Source organism: Mytilus galloprovincialis, chromosome 7 (assembly GCF_965363235.1).
Source record: "Mytilus galloprovincialis chromosome 7, xbMytGall1.hap1.1, whole genome shotgun sequence".
NCBI classification, from domain to species: domain Eukaryota; kingdom Metazoa; phylum Mollusca; class Bivalvia; order Mytilida; family Mytilidae; genus Mytilus; species Mytilus galloprovincialis.
Window position 1 is genome coordinate 48,107,907 of NC_134844.1, and position 16,763 is coordinate 48,124,669.

A 16,763-nucleotide genomic window follows, 5' to 3' on the forward strand; every position below is an offset into this window, starting at 1 on the left:
ACCGTTAAAACGGACACCCTAAGGGTGAATGAAACCAGTTTTTAATTTATCTGATTTTATAAGCTAACTATAACGGACAAATATTGAAGAAAAACGATGAAAAACGCTTCCTGCACCCCTTTGCCGTATGAGCTGAAACGGACAAAAAAGGATTAAGAATAAAAACAGAAGGATGTTTGTACAAAATAATAAATTCCGTAACGTTTTAGGTAAATTAGAATAATTGACTTTGTTTAAAAATTGTTTTGACAATGGTATTGAATTTTAAAACACAACTGTCTAGCACTATAACACTTGTCAGAAGACAGACAATTCACATCAACAAATTAAAACGGTAATACTTTGAAAAGACACTATACTCACTTTCAACACGGTTCGCAATTTCATCGCTAATATCTCTTAGAATGTCAATAAATTCTTTTTCCTTATTACTGTGCTCTACAAAATCAAATATACTTCGAAAGAAGTCATGATCGTTCTCAGTTTGTATTCTTTTAGCTTCCCAAGGTTTTATCAAATCATTTTTCTGAAGTACGCTTAGTAGTTGTTTTCTTTTCCCACTCAGGCGACTTATAATAAACTTTTTATGCTCGTGAAAAATACCCTTCACTCTTTCCATTACGAGTATATAAAATATATGTCGATCTCTCAGATACTTAATCTATTATAAAAATTATAAAAATATTATGGAGACCCTTCAGTGACATGTTCATTATTTTTAGAGAGTTTAAATATTTATTTTTACATAGAAATTCCACTATATCTATTCCAACACAGATACATGGAAGGTATTTTAGCTGATCAAATACGTAGTTGTTTGTCGATTTCTTTTTTCAACTTAATTGATTGATTGTTGTTTTCGTTCGGGCAGCACAGAAAATAAGATCGAGGCGACGAACAAGAAACTGGAATATATAGAATTACAAAGACATGAAACATGACATGAAAAAGTGTCTAGGAAAAGATGCGATGACAAACTTAAGCTGAAAACATTTCGATTGCCACAATACACATGATATATGTATATCAATCTAAGAACAGCTCGGTAGGGTGTTTAACCCTGTAGCGGCCGCGAATGTGGCTTTTCTTAATCTTTAAGCGATAGTTTTTTATTTCTTTTTTATTTTCTATAGCCGTGACATCGACACTCACTAAGACTAAATACCTTCCGACGTGTTCAACTCCATATAACCGTGAACGATTAACCTTTTCACAAGTTGAAATAACTTTCTCACAATCAAATGAGGGTAATGTTCAGGTTATACACCCGCGGACACTCCTGAGGAAAAGACATGCTGCGATTTTTTTGAATGAAAAGTGTAAATAGAGTTTAAATTCAATAACAATATGCTCTATTCACAATGTTATAAAAATATGGTAATTTTAATGTGTTTTTACTTCCGGCAGTAGATTCTTTGCTAAAGTGTGGCATCAATTTGGCTGTGTGGGGTGTATAATTGTGTTAATGAGGGTTTTCATTCTCATACCGTATATCTTTAATTTATTATATATGGGTAATGCGAATGTACAGATCTTGCTTCAGTTCCGCATGACTCATCGTACATTCATTTACGAGTATATTAAGCACGACATTGAGTGGATTCTAGCTTGATCTAGCTTCTTTAATAGGATTTCACATATACCAAATAAAAGAATGTACAGAAAAATACAACACAGAAGTGAACACAACTTTCAATGACAAAACATATTCAATCTAAGTCATCAACATACTGTACGTTTTTTTTTATGTCTGTATTCAAAATATGCATACAGATGTAGCATTTTGTCTTTCTTTAGTGAATTACGCGTTTGAGCATATTTATATATTTTGAACATATAGAAACATGAGATCGTTTGATACAGCAAATAGAAATTCCACAATAGCGACAACTTTATCTAAAACGATAATTCGGTCTAAGTGTAATCTCCAATCAAATCATGGACTATTTTGGACATATATTAGACGCATTGGATTCAATATTTCATTAAAGTGGTTCCTTACATTTTGACCTAAATTAACATATTTAACACTTGATTTAAATTCCAGTAGTTTATGTGATTTGATTTCTAGTTTAATATTAACATATACAAATATTCAGTACCAAATCATATAAAACCAAACAATGACGTCCAAATTTTATTTAAAGTATAAAAAGAGCATAATGGAAAGCCTTTCAAATTCAATAGAAGTACAATTCTATAACTACGCATTGAATGAAACAAAAATATTTTTAAAGTCTTTTAACAAAATAGGTATCTTAACAAATTCCTTGTAAAATCTTTTCAATTAGCATGTTTATTTACGAGAGATGTAAACGGTTTTGACATAATGTACTTTTTACGATAAGATCTAGCCAAACATAATTATACTATTATTTTGCTAAATCATAATAGTAGGGTGCAAAATCAACGAATTTGATCGATTTTTTTTTTATAGTGCAAGTGTAATCTACAAATAGTTATATATTCACATTTATATGTTATAAATTACTTTCAGGGTTAATATGTAATTTTTATTTGATGCGTGAAAGACGCATACAATTGTTCTTTGCTGCAAAACTTGTGTTATTAATGAAGAAAGTATTTAAGAAGCAGTTCTGAGTAATGTTGGTTTTATAGATAAGAAAGGTTCTCCAAAAAGGTGAAGCAGTGAGATGTGTGTATGTCAAAGAAATGCAAAAAAAAAAAACGTAAATTACGAACAGGTTCATCACACAATCCTATACATTAATAAACCTTATATAGCAGAAAGTGATCTTGAAATTGACATCAAGTTAGAGATTATCTACAGGAAAGGAGTTCTGAACAATATACCAATAACTTACAATAATTACATTGCATGTATGTTTCAATATGATACGTTATTTAGATTGGCTAACATCAATCTCCCGTCCTTCTGAAATTGACATTCATTACACCATGACACTGTGACATTCATGATGATACGAGGTCCAACAATAAAGTGCTTGTTTTCATGATCCTAGCTAAAATATGTAATTATAAGTATGGAGGGTTTCTTTTTGCAATTTCATACGGTTGTAAAAGCGTTGACCGCATCTGCGCTTCATTCAAAATATACTTCGGTCAACGCTTTTACACCCAAATGAATTTAATAACAGAAGCATTCAATTCCTGAATAATCAACATTTATATGCTGCGATACTGTCTCACGGTGTGTATATTTCCAAACTAGTTCGCTGTAGTGACGTTTTGGACCTCAACGAAATCCATGTACAAAATGTATAACTTTACCACAAGTTACTTAAAACGTTTGCAATACTCATTCATATACTAGTATACAAATATTATGTTTAAATTGAATTTCGGCTGTACCTGTAGAATTCTTATCAAACGAGATATCACAGCAAAGTTTGTATGGGATTATGTGTATAAAGCACGCCTGACTATATAATTAGAATCTAATTAAAAGTATATTTTTCACAGAAAAAAAAAGGTCTCATTAGCAGTTATATCCTATCTTCTGATGGATTATGGAGAAAACATCACATACTATGTCATAATGAACACATCTATTTAAATATTGTCAGACGACAAAGTTAGGTGATAGGTGATAGACGACATGTAATCATACTTTATTTAAGAAATTATTCCTTCATATCGTGCTCTATGCTCATGTTAAAAGGACCATAGAACCTGACATAAAGGAATTATTTCAAATACTTTAGAAATGTTTGGCTGTTCCAGTTTCCTCCCCATGAGGTATGTACATTATATTTTTTATATTGAATAAGTTTAAAAAGTAATACCAGTGTAAATATATGCTGTTTAAATATTTAACTAGCTGTCAGTAACTGCGAGTACTCTCAAATCGTATTTTCTCGTTAATTCGACCTGTTGATACTGTTTATAATGCCTTTTTGTTATTTTATATTAATATGGAACTTGTCTATATACCAGCTTTAATTATTTGGAATATCTTTTAATTTTCACTACATTTGTATAAACTTCAAGATTTACCTGTATTATTAAAACCGTTTTTTTTTCAAATGTGATAATATTGCGCAGTGGTGTCTTGCCATGGCTTTGTTTAGACTTATGTGTTTGCTTTTTGGCCTTGAATGTTTATCCCTAATATTTTATTAACTGTGCATTTACATTCAGATATCGCAGATCAAATTTATTCGTTCATGGTATATTAATTTACGTTTTTTGATTGAGGTAAGCCTGCCAATTGATATTGTATCGTATGTTTTTCTATGTCGTGATGTTATGCTATTGTTTCAGAAAAAGGGAGAAGGTTTGGTACCATTAAAACGTTTAATCCCGCTGCAAATGTTTGCACCTGTCCTAAGTCAGGAATCTGATGTACAGTACATGTACATTTTTAGTTGTCGTTTGTTTATGTAATTTATACGTGTTTCTCGGTTCTCGTTTTTTATTTAGATTAGACCGTTGGTTTTCCCGTTTGAATGGTTTTACACTAGTAATTTTGGGGCCCTTTATAGCTTGTGTTCGGTGTGAGCCAAAGCTCCGTGTTGAAGGCCGTAAATTGACCTATAATGGTTTACTTTTTTTAAATTGTTATTTGGATGGAGGGTTGTCTCATTGGCACTCACACCTCATCTTCCTATATCTATATATGATAAAGTTTATGTAAGCAGCTGCATGTGAAGCTATGTTCACACTGCCGATCAGATCAACTCGATGATCCCGATTGTCCAAATTTCTACGACCAAGCGTAACCAAATTCTTGATCGAGCCTGTTTACAACTTCTATCCGACTGCTTTCCGACTGTACAAGAACTTAACTCGACCATTCACGACTCCTTGATTACTCCATCACGACTCCGACTCGATCACTAATTGAATACATATTCGATGATTCAGACCAATTCACGATCTCTGCACGATCTTTACTCGACTAAGCTATACCAATTCAACTATACTCGATCGAAGACTGAAAATACTGTATGTAATTAGTATTTTCAGTTTATCTGATACCAAGTAGTTGAATGGTTCAACATATTTCTTTTTGGTGTATCCATTGCAACTTTCGTCGCATTCGTTTTTTTTATAAAATTGCGTCAAAAAACGTATGAAATAAGTGTTTGTTAACATTTGACTGTACAGTGACATATACAAATGTAGTTGTTAATTTCGGTCTCCTGTAGAAAGTTGTTTTTTGTAATATATATCTTTTATTATTTTCATATCATTCTCAAATCTCATCTACAAACAAATATGTACAAACAATAGTTTTGTAATTTGAACTCATAAATATAGATGGTTAAACCATTATTGTTACTAAACTATAAAATACTAAGTTAATAATAAAATACAGAATACATCTTTATTGAGTTCTGTTTCTTAATAAAATTATCAATATTTGACCATTTTTCTTTTATTTTTATTGTTTTATTGGTCGAGCACATGTTCATAGAGACCATGTCAATTCTATAATAATACTTAGCAATTTAATTGCTTCAGCAACAGATTGGGCTATAAACCTTACTCTACATAGGTAATCATATCTCTTCAATATGAGAATACATGTATTAAGAATATCTTTAAATACATGACATTTTACACCAAAGATTATACTTGATAAGGTTGGATGAAAACTTATTTTACATATAATGTACCTCTCCCAACTTTTGGAAAAATAAGCCAGAATGTTCGAACATAAATTATCTACATTCAAAAAAAGAGATGTAGATATGTTTCTTTCGTTTCTGTACAAAATGTGCACAATTCTGTTTCACTATATTTACACTTCATAAGTAAAGTAATTGATCCTAGAATTCTATGGGGTAATCTGTATTGAAATGCCCTTAGTGTGGGATCTTCCGTTATAAGTAAAGGCAAGCTAAAAAAGAAACTCCATTCTTCAGCCATGATATTTATTTCCAATTTTATTTTCCATTTCTCTTGTATTCGAGATTGGGTTTCCTTTATTTGATCTAAAAAAGTTATATTAAAAAGGTTTCGATACTTTATCCACTGTTTTTATGGCGGTTACAGTTTTGTGACCGACAGTATTTAGTTCGAAAAATACTTGTGAATGAATAACCTTTTCCCAGTCCTTTTCAAGTGCACAGATTAGTTCATAGAACTCTCGCAAAGTTGTTTTTATATTATATTTCCTAATAAATTCTGCAAAGATGTAAAATTCTCCATTTTCCTTAATGAGATCATGAAAAATATATTATTCTATATCCAACTATTATAAAAAGCTGTTCTTCCATCAATAATAATATTTTCATTCAAAAATAATGGTTGAGACAAAATATCACTAGGGGCTGTGGTCAGAGGTACACACAGTGAGGCCCATGCTGAAATTTTTGCCAAAAAGGGTTAAATTCTTCTTCAATTTTATTGAGTCCTGATTTTGATAAATGCCAGATATTTTCTCCACCATTCATTTCAAGATGATCTGACAATAACACCTTCCATGATGAATAATTTGTGGGGTTTAAAAATGTTTTAACGCATGATAGCTTCAGTGATTTTATAAAGGATTCAATATTTGGCATTTTTACCCCGCCATCCTCATAATTTGAGATAAGTATATTTCTTTTAATTTTGTCCCCTTTACCATCGCACACAAATTGTACAGCATAGCTTGAATCCGCTTTAATATATCTGGAGATGAGTCAGGTAAAACCGTAAAACATTGAATTAAAATCGGTAGGGCAAGAGTTTTCCCAACTTCAATTTTTCCATATATAGTAATATTTCTAAATGACCAATCACTTAAGAGATTCTAAATAATTATCAACACATATAACAACTTTTGACAAACAATATTGAATGCCTAGGTGTTTGAAATTTCCCGGGTGGTTCCATATTATTTTTTATTTGTGTTCAGCTCCGTACCACAGCCCCTTTTTGCCCCAATTCATATAACTTGATTTTTTTCAAAATTAGCCTTCAAACCAGAGCAAGAGTAAAACAAGTCTATCTTATTCAGAGCACAAATTCAAACAAAAAATTCTCTGAAACCGATAATATCAAGATGCTTGATTTCTTGATTGACAACATATTTGTAACGTTCGGAGGACGTGTTTTTTAACAGACTGTCGGCATCCCAATGGGAACAAACTGTGCCCCTCTACTTGCCGACTTGTTTCTTTATTATTATGAGGCTGACTTCATGCAGGAACTTCTTAGAAAGAAAGATAAGAAGTTAGCATTATCCTTTAACTCTACTTTCCGCTATATAGATGACGTTCTTTCACTAAACAATTCAAAATTTGGTGACTATGTGGAACGCATCTATCCCATCGAATTGGAGATAAAGGATACTACAGATAGAGTTAAGTCGGCTTCATATCTTGACTTACATCTAGAAATTGACAATGAGGGTCGGTTGAAAACAAAACTTTACGACAAAAGAGATGACTTCAGCTTTCCAATTGTGAAATTTCCATTTCTAAGTAGCAACATTCCAGCAGCACTTGCATACGGGGTATATATCTCCCAATTGATACGATATTCCCGTGCTTGAAATCATCCCTTCGTAAATTTTACGGACGCCATCACGAGTTGGTTGACCGTTATGGAATAACCGTTTCACAAATGATATCGGATATGTTCCTTACGTCGTAACTACAATCCCCTTCCCTTTCATGAATGTGACCTACCGAATTAGACTATTTACCGGATTTGAAATCACATAAGCAACATGACGGGTGCCACATGTAGAGTAGGATCTGCTTACCCTTCCGGAGCACCTGAGATCACCCCTAGTTTTTGGTGGGATTCGTGTTGTTTATTCTTTAGTTTTCTATGTTGTGTCATGTGTACTATTGTTTTTCTGTTTGTCTTTTTCATTTTTAGCCATGGCGTTGTCAGTTTGTTTTAGATTTATGAGTTTGACTGTCCCTTTCGTATCTTTCGTCCCTCTTTTTGAATCATCAGCATATTGGCTGAGTAAAAATTCAGAATTTTTTAATCTTTATACCATTAATGTTGTTATCATATTTTATTCATGCACTAAGAAGTTCCAAACATAAAATAAAAAGATAGGAAGACAGTGGATCACCTTGTCGTACCCCCTCCCTATTACAAAGAAGTCAGATAGATAGCCATTATTTTGAATACAACTATTTGAGTTAAATGTATAGTATAGGGTTGTGAACCATTTCATTATAGTGTCACCAAAACCCAAAAATTTCAAAGTTTCGCATATAATATCCAGAGTATCGAAAGCTTTTTCAAAGTCCAACAAGACAAGCAAGCCAGGAATATCTTCCTCATCTACTTTTTGTAAAAGGTCACATATAAGACGTGTGCACTCACAAATATATCTGCCATTCATAAAGCCGGTTTGAGTTTCACTAATTAAGTGATCAAGGACTTTTTTATTCTATTTGCAATACATGTTGATACTATTTTATAGTCTACATTAAGTAGTGAAATAGGTCGCCAATTATTTAGAAAATATTTGGGTTTTCCATCTTTGGGTAGACAGGTGATAACTCCTTGTGTTTATGCAATTGGTTATTTACCTATTTTAAATGCGTCTTTGAAAGAACGCAGCATGAAAGGATTAAGGAAACAAATTTATAAAATTCAGTGGTAAACCATCCAAACCAGGTGATTTTCCATTTTTCATATTTTTTAATGCATTATGAAGTTCTGAGCTTTTTAATTCCCCCTCTAAAGTAACATTGTGTTCATCAGAGAGAGTTTTGATAAATGGGTTTTCCAGAGAAAAGAAATTAGACCTATGTATATTATTTATAATTGTTTTCTTAGATGAATGTATATTCTCATAATAAAGCTTTTGTCAAGTTCTGAACAAATTTTTGCTTGATCAGTGATAGTTTCCCCGCTATCTAAAATTAATTTTTAAACAAGAACCAGGCAAGACTGGACTACTTCCTTGTCTCATCTGATTTTCACTGATCACATCATGTGATATTGGTGTTGCATATAGGTCTGATCACTCACCCGTACATGTATCTCTGTCCATTCAATTTATATTAATACAAATGAATTTTGTAATAAATTCTTTGTTATATAATAAAGTATTGTTAAATTTCCATGTGCCTTTGCCTTTTTCAACAAGAGTACATCATTTTGCATATTTGGAATACATTTTACCTATATAATCTCGAAAAACACACATTATGTGTGCCCTTAGTTTAGAGTGGGTATTATTTTTTCTCGTGTGTTTTTGTCTGATAGCTCGAATCAAAACATCCGGTTCAGTTTGCGCATGCCAACCTTTGCAATCTAATATGCAAATTAGACATGTGCGGGTGAGCCGGGACATACAATTTATCATTGAAAATTTAGAGAGAGTTTCAAACTACGCAATGGTAAAAAAATAAAAAAAAATAAAAACAGAAACATAGTAATTAAATACAACATAATAAACAAGGTGTTACTATAAGTGTTGTAATGAGTTTTGTTTAAATTTTTTAGTTTAATTCAGTTAAAGTTATTATTTTTACATGAGAAGGTCTGTTAAAAGGTCTATGATGATCTCTTCTTTTTCAGTACGACAACGGATACTCCTTAATGTATACTAGATGGACTTTCCTCTGTTCAGATGAAGGCAGTGCACGTCTTTCATTCAAAAGATTAAATCGAAGTTTTGCAACAGACGGCGGCACATCGGGCACAACAATACACCCACTTCCACGTGGTAGTTTCATCCCAGCTGCTCGAATATCGTCTCGATCTATCAGACTATTGAAACGCTCAATGATCTTTCTTTTCTCTTTGTCCGCCTCTTTTCCTGGTAGCCTATGCACGGCCTGGAACAGCATTTTTTTCGATGCGCTCCTTGGGTATTTCTAAAGTTTTGCCAAAGAAGGACCGGACATAAATATCAGTTGCTTTAGGTATATCGGGCAAGATGGATCTACTAACACCACTTATCACCAAATTCCATTTTCGGCCCTAATACTCTAGCTTTAATCTTTCTTTTTCTTCCATTGATATGTTCTCCTCAATATCAGGGAGGAGTGTGTTGTGTATGTCTTTAATACTGTCATCCATGAGTTTAGCATAAAATTCAAGGTTTTCTACATTGTCCCTTAGTTCCTTGACCTCTGCTTTCAGAATTGAAACACCCCGCTCTAATTTGAGATGCAAACTTGCAAAGCATTCGGACACAGACTTTGATTCGTACATTTTTTTTAATGTCTCATACCTTTCTTGTTCCTTGGGATCCATGTTTATCAGTTGTATCAGTATAATACTGTCAAAACGTGCTTCAAGTATCGGTTCTCGATTCTGACTCCGACCACTGACCTCTGTATACACCAATAATGAATTTCGGTCCACTCGAATTGTCTTTCTAAAAGAATGTTTGTGACAATTAAACCGTTCGGAGGACGTGCTTTTCAACAGATTATCGGCATTCCAATGGCAACGAATTGTGCCCCTCTTCTTGACAACTTGTTTCTTTATTATTATGAGGCTGACCTCATACAGGAACTTCTTAGGAAGAAGGATAAAAGTTGTCAATATCCTTTAACTCCACTTTCCGCTATATAGATGATGTTCTTTCAATAAATAATTAAAAATTTGGTGACTATGTCGAACGCATCTATCCCATTGACTTAGAGATAAAGGATACAACAGATACAGTTAAGTCGGCCTTATATCTTGACTTACATCTAGAAATTGACAATGAGGGTCGATTGAAAACAAAAATTTACGACAAAAGAGATGATTTCAGCTTTCCAATTGTGAACTTCCCATTTCTAAGTAGCAACATTCTAGCAGCATCTGCATACGGTGTAAATATCTCCCAATTGATACGATATTCCCGTGCTTGCATTTCCTATCACGATTTTCTTGATAGAGAGTGTTGCTCACAAGGAAGCTATTAAATCAAGAGTTCCAAATGGTGAAGTTGAAATCATCTCTTCGTAAATTTAACGGACGCCATCACGAGTTGGTTGACCGTTATGGAATAACCGTTTCACATATGATATCGGATATTACGTCGCAACTACAATCCCCTTCCTTTTCATAAATGTGACCTACCGAATTAGACTATTTACCGGATTTGTTATCTCATAAGCAACACAACGGGTGTTACATGTGGAGCAGGATCTGCTTACCCTTCCGGAGCACCTGAGATCACTCCTAGGTTTTGGTGGGTTTCGTGTTGTTAATTCTTTAGTTTTCTATGTTGTGTCATGTGTACTATTGCTTGTCTGTTTGTCCTTTTCATTTTTAGCCATGGCGTTGTCAGTTTATTTTCGATTTATGAGTTTGACTATAACTCTGATATCTTTCATCCATCTTTTACAGACTTTTTTTATCGGATTTATGTCATTAAAAACTGATAGAATTGTTTCTGGAACATGTATTGTTTTTAGTTTACGACCTACTCATACCTCATATAAACTTATTAACTGGATTTTCAATAAAAAGGTGGAGAGTAGAAAAACACCACGTCATGCAATCGCCATGCTACCGGAAAATCATATGGAAAGTTGTCTCACTGGCAATTATACCACATCTTCTTATTTTTAAACTACAAACGGAAAATACAGAGAGTCAAACAAAAATAGTTCATTAAACAGGTGCAATATAATATGGATGTATTTCAAAACTAACTTTGAAGGCTAAATTAGTCACCAGCTGTCTAATAATGAAATTAATGCATATATATATATATAATTACTTTCATATTTTGAAAATCCTCTGCGGCCAAAATGCAGGATCTACTTCCAAAGCGGAACACCTGAGATCATCCCAAGTTTTAGTTGGTTTCGTGTTGCCAAATTTATATTTTCTATGTTGTGTTTGTTAGACTACTGCTGTTTGTCTTCTCGTCTGCTTTCGTGTTTCTCTATGGCTGTGTTGGTTTGTTTTCGACCTTTGAGTTTGATTGTTCTTTTGGTATCTGTTGTCTCTCTTTAAAAAATTTACACCTCCTTGCAAAAGTACAGACCCGTACTGTACATGCAGGAATATGTGTATCATAGTCTCAAATAAATAGTGACAATATTGTTTTGCAGAAGCAAAGTTATAAGAGTTAATCAGAGCTGCACACATTTTTAGAGGATCGTGTTTGGTCGAGTAGAGATTGATGAGTGGTCGAAAGTGGTCGCGTAGAGACCGGATATTGGTCGAGTTTGTCTGGGATGAAAAAATATAGAAGTCGCAGTAATTATGATGCGATCGGGCATTAGTCGAGTTTACCTGAACCACATATCGAACAGGTTGGTGTTGATCAGGAAATGATCGGATACTAGTATAAGTCGAGGAAAGATCGAAATGACCGAGTACTGATCGGTAAACTATTTGTATTCCGACCAAACTCGATCTCTACACGATCATTTTCCGATCAATTCGACCGCTACTCGACAAATTATCGATCTCTTCTCGAGTGACTGGCTTCTCGGTCCTTATTCGAATGTTTTTGACATGTCAAAAACTCTCGGTAAGAAAGGTAGACCGATGACGACCACCCGAATATTCTTGACGATTGAGCCAGACCAGGCTCCCGATCGCTTAATTTGTCTTGATCGGGGTTGATCGAGTTGGTCTGATCGACCGTGTGAACCTACTCTAATATGTATACTTCTTGTTAGAATAAAATGAAAACAACGAGAATATAAACATTAGTAACATAATACGGCAAGTTTCCTTTGAAGTTTTTACGTGATAATCTGCTTAATAGTTCGATTTATGAAAAACCATGGTTCAATATAAAGATTGATATGTTATTCCTTTTAAGGTAACACGATACCGAATGACGTTACGCCACGAGTTATCGTTACTGACGTTATCGAATAACGTTCACACATACAAGCCAATGCAGCAGGTTCCGCAATCACAAAGTGATTACATAATAAAGAAAAAATATTTTTGATAATCATAACTATGTGACATTTTTAACGGTTACTTTTTCTAGATGCAGAGTGCCGAGAGTTTTGATGCAATACGTAACGGTTAACTTTTCGACATAGATTGTTTTATCGTTTTTCGGCAATTCTTTTGCTCATTGTTAACCTTTAAAAATGTATTACTTTACTTTTACTTTTAATTCATATTCTGTTTCTTTAATATTTTAGCATCTGCACGATTTATCTATATATGTTCTTATGCAAAATAGACTGAGTTTTATCACTTTATTTTACTCTTAGTTAATTTTTGCAATAAAAACTTTTTCATGATGCACGCCGTATCCCAATGAAATTTTGTTTTGAAAATAGAAATCTTGTCTATAGAAACTTAGGATGATGTGTAAAAAAACGGGGAATTGTACAACTATTAATTGGTGTTAAAATGGTCGTCAAAAACACCGCTCGGGCAAAATGGAAAAAGGAAATTTATCTGGATGAGAATACGGATAGAATAAGGCAAAAAAAGCTCAATACAAGCAGACTTTGAAACTCATACAGAAAATAGTTTGTTAGTATGGAATGTAGAAAAGTGGTTTAACTTGGTTATTTTGCCGAATAACATTTCCTGTGTTCCAAGTGTAAACATTCTCATTGGCTGTACAGAGTAAATCTGATATAGTTTCGGAAACATTTTAAAAATAAAGTGCTAGCTTCGTAATATCATAGACCAAGTCTACACAGGACAGACAGCAACATCAGAATGAGGCCTGAGAAAGTTACCGTAGGCTGAGAAATACATGGAAACATGATTCGGCAAAAGTTAAAAATAGATAAATCCAGGTCCCGTTAGAGTCTGATTAAAGCCAGTCCCAAGTATCCACTTGCATCTATAAATATTTTTGTGTGATTTGAGTTGGAAATGATGTACATGTACAAGTTCGGAGACAAAATGACTGATAGATAATTAACATAGTTGCATATTTAGGTCATGGGTGGAATATTGCTCACATGATATACCCTCATTTTTCAGTGTCAGTCCAAATTTTCTCAACCATCTTCCCGGATCGCCTCTATTACAAAACCTATCTATTATTGTATTAATGTTAACTTGTTCTCGTCCTGAACATGCATGACATATTTGCCACTGGACGTTTAAGCAACCAACAATCAATCCTACAATTTACACCGTCAATTGAAACTTCAGTTGTTAAAATTTAAATCATTGCCTCTATTTTTTTCAAAGAAATCGACAAAGTTTACGAATATTTACGCAGAAAGAAATATCTACGTTTCCGCTTGCTAATTATGGAAGTGGGGTAACATGAAACTTTATTTGTAAAAGTACCAGTACAAATAAAACAAAAAAATATATGGAACATGTCATTTGTACAAAGAATGATAAATAGAGACATGGGATTTGCAATTTATGAGATAGCTACATCTGGACATTTAACGACATCAAAACCAAAGACATCAAGCAAATTTTGACTAATGGTAATTGGACGAGCATCTTTTTATTTCTAGTTTGTAAATTTAGTAAACGTTGGCCCCCTAAATTGGAAAGTATAATTATCACAGTAACATTTCAGTCTCCTAGTACATATGTGTTTAAGTCCTAAAACTTTTTTTCTTCTGGAGAAAATTTACTCGGAATTATTATAGAATACTTTTTTTCTCCGCGTCCGTTCTACCGTCAATCCCGCACTTGGTGTATATAGGGTTTACAGTCTTTTTGCTTCAAGTTTAAATTATGTACCTGGTGTTACTACTCATATTAAAAGTGCGCATATCGTCTGGATTTTCTTTATTTTTTGTTCATGACAGGTTGCTGGATTAGGCGTTTTGATAAAAGATAAAAGGCAAGCAGACTCCGGCTTACATCTCCTACATGTGGAATTTCAAGCTGAAACTTTTATATTTCGCATTTGCAGTTTGTTTCACTTATAAAGAATGCATATATGATCTCAAGATTTGTTCGTAAATAATTTTCCACAAATGACACTGTGAAATTTTGCATACAGTTTGCAAGGTTTGTCCGACTTGTTGAGCAGCCAACTCACACATTTACACCACGCTAAACCAATGTGGGTAGCAAGTCAAGAATATGACGGCTGTTTATCTATGATCATTCTTTTAATGTATTTGAGCTTATGATTTCGTCATTTGATAAAGGACTTTTAAGTTTTGAATTTTTTCTTTGAGTTTTGTTACTTTATTTTTTAGAATGTGCATTTTATCAGGATCATTATTTTCCCTCATAATATTCACAACTAACAGAATGTTAAACCTTTTTTGACTGGTGCATCAAATGTGTCTTTTATTAACAACTGTTTTCAAAATTGTATTGTATCGTCCCGAACATGCATGAACTATTTGCCACTGAACGTTAAAGAACCATCAAAAACCGATCAATTATAAAACTGTTAACTGAATCAAATTTTTAAAGTACTCATTTTTTGCATGGATGAAGCAACGACACCACCATTGTCTTAAATGATGGAGGTAAAAACTCAGTAATTCAAATGAATCCCACGTGAAATTTTTCATGTTATTTTCACGTGAACTTTACAAAAATATGAAGGTATTTTTCATCATTTTAATTAAATTTTTTAATAATCTTATTTTGAAAATTTACGTGAATTCAACGTGTACCTGATTTATGCATGATTCACGTGGAACCAACCAGTTCAAGCAAGTTTCAAGTATGCTCGTTATGAAAATCAGACGAGATTAATGTTAATTCATGCGAGTGAAATTTCCAGGTGCAGAACGAAATAAATTATATCAGCAGAATTGTGTATTTCATTACTAGGAAATTTACGAAACCCGACAGCGGAAATAAAAATAAAAATAAACACCATTCAGATCCCGACACATATTTTGTTTTCAATATCTCTGAGTAGTAATGCCGTAACGTTACATTCTGTATTCAATAACGTCAAACGTTTTCGGTCAAATTCTAATGGTATCAATCAACTTTGAAGCCATTTATCTAAAAACAAGGATGGTGACATATGAGTTTCTATACGTGTATGGATTCATTATGCAATTCTGGATATTATGTTAGTTTTTTGTTTTTCTCCGTATATAAGAACTTAGCCATCCATTGGAAAATCTAAAAAGTTAAGCCGAAAAAAAGGCATTTCCCCTATATACCTAGGTAAATTTGTCGCCAAAATTGACGTTTTCCTATGAAAATACCAAGAAAACAAAAATGGTGACCCCCATTTTTTATTACATATTCCGATGTAACTCGATTCAAAGAACACGTGTGCCAAAAAATTTGGAAATCGGGAGATATGCCATTCGGTATCGTGTTACCTTAAAAGAATCATGATGTACTTTGTGCTTGTAACTTCATGTAGATAGGCGGAGCTTGAACTATGGGTTAATGTGATATTTTTTTGTATGTTAAACCATGATTTAAACTCCGCCTCTTTGTAACAACTCCATGTGACTGACAGTTAAGTAAATGCACGAGGAAGGACAAGGATTTCTGAATAAACCGGCTGATTTTTGAAAAATTGACTGGATCGATTGTCTCGTGCACGTGCTAAGCAGGGGGCTAGAAAGACACTCCCACTGCTTTTTATTGGATAAAAATTAACAGGCCACTTTTAAATGATGTTAAAAAACATATATACCACGTCTTACTCATTAACATATTTAAACGAACTCATCCTTCGTATTCATCGTTTAAATATGTTAACTCATAAATAGCGTGGTATATATACATTTAGTACTTAGTTTGTGCGTATGGGTCAAATAAAGGCAACAATAGTATACCGCTGTTAAAAACTCATAAATCCATGGACAAAAAACAAAATCGGGGTAACGAACTAAAACCGAGGGAAACGCATTAAATATAAGAGGAGAACAACGACACAATACTAAAATGTAACACACACAGAAACGGACCAAGCATCAGACAAAATCCCACGAGAATAACAAATATAACATCAAAACCAAAAACATGAATTT